Genomic DNA, 6,000 nt, shown 5'->3' on the forward strand with positions numbered 1-6,000 from the left:
TTTTCAGTTGTTATCTACATACGCTCAAAAATCCTCTATAGAGGAGTGATTCAATGCACTAGAATTCCTTTGATCTTTTAACAGTTTATAGGTACCAATACTGCAGGAAGATGGCACAGCATAGTATATAGAGAGCTGACCTTGGAATCAAGAAGTACTGAGTGGAAATCCCACTTCTGGTCCTGGCTCTGTGAGTGAGCAAATCTCTTAGCCTCTCAGCGTTCTGGATACTTCTCTAAGATAGTTGTGGAGAAGGCAGCCATCTGCCTTAGAAATCCCCCATTAGACATTCCTTACGTTGATGTAAATTGTTGATTAAAAAACAAACATGTATAGTCCTTTATCTTACACCAAGAGTGACTGAATTCCTTTTTTCCATTATATAATTCCCTGATTGATCTATTTTCTGCCCCTTCCTTCATACCACCCATCACTGACAATATGCTATAGCCCACTGATCTACTCCATACAGCTCTCCATTTTGCTTTTGGGGTTACAGTTTTGATTCTTTGAAGTTATGGATTTTCATGATTAGTTATCATATAGAATCACTGGAAAAATATTTCACTATTTCAATGTATCTGTAATCTCATCAGTGTTGATCCTACCAACGTGCTGGAGGCTTTACTCTAGATCTTTGATTACTGTATGGCTACCAAAGGAGCACATAGTTTGCCTATCAATCAACCTGTGCTTTTACTACACTGAATAGTCCACTACTTTTCTCTCATCTTATAAGAGATATATTCATATCTTTCATACCACTTCTCCTGTGCATTATTTTGTTGTTAATATATTGCAGTTCTCATGCCTACCATGCACCTCTCCCTTGCCCTTTGAGTGACCTGCAATTTTAATTTCTTGGAAGCTGTGGTATTCTATATTTCATAACCATATAGCATAATAAGAGGATTTTTTTTTGTTGGAAAAAAAACATGACAGTTTCAGGGAAAAGCCTGAGGTCATTAAAAGCACTACGCAGCTTTCAAAATGAAATCCAGTTCCTCTTTCTTCTCCTGTTCAATTCTTGGTCCAGCTCACTGTCCCTCTATGATGGCCATTCAAGATGTATTCGTTGAAAGATGCACTCTCCTGTCCATCCAATGGCATAGTACAGTTTGATCAATAAGCATTCTTTATCTACTGTTTTTTCCAATATGCATATTTAGCATAAATTCTTTTGAATAATCATGGATCCAGTTTAGTAGGCTTTAAAATTGTTCAGGGTCTTGATGTATTTATCACAAAAACATTTTCAAACAGAAGCATCTAGAAAACTTCACCAAGGATAAGGAATGCTTCTTCTATTTGGACTCTTCAAAGGGCACAAAGAAATTGCACCTAAAATTTAAAATGACTCACAGTTTCTCCTTAAAAATGCAGTATAATTGTATAATGAAGGACAACAAGAAACATAATTTCATGAAACACAGATTTCATTTTGCAAAGCTCATGATGATGAACAAGGACAAAGGGACCACTGCAAAGAGAGTTTTAACTTAAATATCGACATCTGTTGCCAAGAATGAAGAAGTAAAGAAATTTGATGAATAACTTCCAAAAAAAATCTTCTGAACCAAATTAATATATTCATGGATACTTGTCTTCGATGCTAAGGTGGATCCAAGGAAAAACAATGGCAAAAATGTTGGAAATGTGGTTTTGGATTAAGAAATTACAAGGGTTTGAAGGTTATTCAGAATCTTTATTCTAATATATCATTATTTTTTATTCAAGGACAGATTTGGTGGGTAAAAGTAAACATGATTTTTCTGACTATGGCTAACTTCTGGATAAGTCTACCCAATATAAAATAACCAAAGCAAGGAAGCCAAACAAAGAGACATAGCCATCAAGGGAAACATCAGTTTAGAATATAAGGTTATTTGCAAAATATGATTGAGAAGTATAGAATATTACCTCACAAATGAGGCAAAAACTGTGGATGGGAAAATGAGCCTGAAGAAAACTTGGCTTGAAACCCAGCCAAGCAGATCATCTCAGTAATATTTGTGTATGAAACTAGAAGGAAGACAAATAGATATTAAAGAAAACAGATCTGCCACTAGGTCTATATCAATGTATTCTCAATGAGGAAGTGAAAATCACTCTCAAGAAAATTAAGTCAGGGAGAGAAACTAAACCTGAATACTTAAGAGAGGAAATCTATGCTTTATTCAATACAATTTCAAAATAACCATGGGAGTTATTTTCAAGACACCTCAGCTTACAAAAGATTGAAAAAGATAACAGATGACTATTATCAAATAAAGAAATCAAAATGATTACCAGCACATACATACATCTCTTCTATCAAATTTTTATGATTATTATATATTCATATTTCCAGGCTATCCTTATGTTTTTAAAAATGAGAAGGTAAAAGATAAGTTTTTTTTCAACAATTCTTCATTATGAAGAATGCAATATGTGCATTATTTATGAACATATCTTCTTAGTCACAGAAATGACCCAGGAGTTTTGAGGACACAATATCCCTCTGGGTTTATTGTTCATCTACTACATATATGTGTATATACACAAACTTAAAAGCTTTCTTATAACCTAACGTCACCAATATTTACAATCATTGCTCTGATTATTAAGCATTGAGACATAAAATATGGAGACATATTATTGTCAAAAGTACCTCTCAGTATCAAGGAAGATACCCTAAACAATCTAGAGATGGAAGAGGGATTCTCTAAAAAGAGTAAAAGTCTCCTGATGTTCCTGACTGCAGATTACGTTATTCTGACTCACTAAACCTTAGAACATCACAGGGTCTATTCAATTAGTTTTGAGGCCATTCAATAGAAATTGGCTTTAATTGCCAAAGTTATAATAACGAAGTAGATAAAGAATGAGTATTGTCCAGGCTGTATCTCTCAGTTTGATGGGCAGTCCATTGAGTTACTACATTAGCAAATATAATCTGAACCAAGCATTGCAAATGGACAGTGAATTGGGCCCAGAAGAGAACAGGATGCTGAGACCTGGAAAGATTACAAATGGAAAATTATTCAGTATTTTTAGTGATCCAAAATTAGTCCCTATCAACAAAGTATCAAAATGTTTACTGTGATGCAATATGGGTACAAATCAAGTAACCCCACACTTAGGCCCAGAGGAGAACTGGACAAACATTTGTATTGGCAACAATCAAATAAAAATTAGATTAGAGGTCCTTAATGTTTTTTTTGTATGTGTGTCATGGACCCCCTTTGGGGTCTGGTGAAGTCTATGAACCCTTTCTCAGAATGTTTTTTTTTTAATTCATAATTGAAGAAAATGCTCATTTTCAGTTAGAGTTTAGTGAAAATAAAGATATCACTTTTTCCCTACCACACCCTCCCCCCACCCCGAAATCAATCCATGGACCAGAACCCTTGAGTTAGAGTAAGAAAACACATGCCAAGCCAGGAAACTGAATTACTTCCATCTGAATTGTCTTAGGAAAATCCTGAAGTAAATGAGTTAGAGTATATTAGATAGAGATTGACAAACTCTCTATGAACACTCACATGGAATGAAGAAGCATGGATTGATGGCAAGCAGCAATGATTGAAAAAAACTAATAAAATCATCAATTGAAAGAGGAAAGTATTATCTTTTTAAGTTTCGTGTACACCCAAGAGATTATATGTCCCTTGAAAGGAAGGACAATGTCATACCAATTTTGAATCTCCCCTAGTGCCTAGCACAGCACTCTGTGTGCATTAGGATTATAGAATCAAAGATCTAAAGTAGAAAGAAACTTTAGAGGTCATCAATTCTAACACCTTCATTTCACAGAGGAGGAAATGGGGTGCAGAGAAGGTAAGTAACTTATACAAAGTCACACAGCTAATAACTGACTGAATCTGGATTTCTGACTCCCAGTTCACAACTCTATTCATTAACACATTTTGCTCATTAATTGATTAACTGATCCCCATTTCACAGAGGAAGAAATTGATGCCCAGAAAATTAAAGTGACACCCATGGAAGAGAGACCTTTTTTTTTTCAGGATAGTAGATATCTTAGCATGTCAACAGGCAAATAAAAAAAGTCAGTGTAAAGACTAAAGATGAATGTGGATTATTGAAGGAGAAAGATCCCAGGGAACCCTACACACATGCAATCAAGGATACAGTTAAGGAAGTTAGCTTTGGCCAGGAGAGGGGCTCGTCATTCTGAGAATGCAGATGAAAGGAGAATAAATAAAAAACAGAACTTTATGGTAACAGAGGGAGGGACTGGAGGTAACCTGGACTAGATCTTTTTTGTCTTTTCATTAAAGCACTGCCAAGATGGTCTGCTAAGAGGCGGAGCTGGGGGAGAATTGATACAAGGGCAACTAATAGTGAATTGTTTTGAATTGTTTTATCTCTCCCGCTCACTCTCATCCCCTGTACTTTATCACTAACTACAACTAGGGTAAAATGTATTAGTATTGTGCTCTGTGTGTGTGTATACACACATACATACACACATATACATATATATACACACATGCATCTATACACATATATACATATATTCACACACATATATACACATATACACATATATATGCATATGTACATGTGTACATATATTGGTATCTCTGTATATATGTGTGTGTACACACATACAATATAGAATGCCTGCATGTATTTTATATATGTATGTGTGTATATACGTGTGTACATATATACATATATTCATGTGTATATATGTACATATGTAACAAGTATATATCAGTGTTTGGGAAGCTCCGAAGGAAAAGTGTGGGAGAGAAGGGGTATTAGACTGACTACCAAACTCAAAGTTGTTGTGCTGACCTCATTGTTGTAGACCTGTGAAACATGGACAGTCTACCAGTGCCATGACAGGAAGCTGAATTGCTTCTATTTAAAATGTCTTAGGAAGATTCTGAAGATTACCTGGCAGGGTAAGGTACCAAACACTGAGGTCCTTTCTTGAACTAAACTGCCAAGCATTCAAACTCTACTTCAGAGAGTGCTACTCCAGTGGGCTAGCCATGTTGTTTGAATGTCAAACATCTGCTTGTCTAAAAGAGAGAACTCACACAGTGCAAGTGCTCACATGACAGTCAGAAGAAGTGATACAAGGACACTTTCAAGGTCTCTCTTAAGAACATCAGAACCGATTTGCGGCATGGGAGACACTGGCACAGGACTGCCCACCACACATGCCCCATCAAAGAAAGTATTGTGGTCTATAAGCAAAGCAGAATTGAAGTAACTCAAAAGAAAGGCGAGATGGGCAAATTTAGAGAGTCCACCCATGATATTCATATCGACTATCTGTGCCCAACCTGCAGCAGAGCATTCCAAACCAGTATTGGTCTGCTTAATCACAGTCAGATGCATTGTAACTTGGCTCTAACATAGTAATGTCATTTTGGTCCTCTGAGAACAGAAGAAAACAATCGACCACCAATATATAATATGTGTATTTGTGTGTGTGTATACATGTATACACACACACGTGCATATATAGATATAGATATACCTGACCATGTGGCTAAAATTTCATTTTTATTGATTTTAATAAAGAGGTTTTGTCACTTGAAAATGTAAGAAAAGCCAGATTATAAGGCAACGCAGAAGAAGGCTGGTGAGTAGAAGTTTGGAGAAAGGTACCTGAGAGATGGGAATTCAAAGTGTTTGTTGTTAGCACCAACCATTTTGTGCCTTGGGAAGCTATGTTTGGCAGTGCAGGAGTATTCCGGAGTGTAAGTTATCAGACTGTGAGGTAGTAAGGGGTCTGGGCTGCCACAGATATGGTCATTTGGTTAGAAGCCAGGGATCCCAGGCTAAGTGACATATGCTTATGGGATCAGAGAAGCAAAGAAGCAGAAAGAAATTATATGTTGGGAGGAAAACTCTATGGACATCCCCCCCCACCCCCAGTATTGTGTATTTTGTGTATTGTCTTCCACCTTTAGACTGTAAGCCCCTTGAGGGCAGGGCAGCGACTAACATTTTTTTTTTCTCATTTGTAGCCCCCTG

Source organism: Notamacropus eugenii, chromosome 6 (genome assembly GCF_028372415.1).
Source record: "Notamacropus eugenii isolate mMacEug1 chromosome 6, mMacEug1.pri_v2, whole genome shotgun sequence".
In the NCBI taxonomy this organism is placed as follows: Eukaryota; Metazoa; Chordata; class Mammalia; order Diprotodontia; family Macropodidae; genus Notamacropus; species Notamacropus eugenii.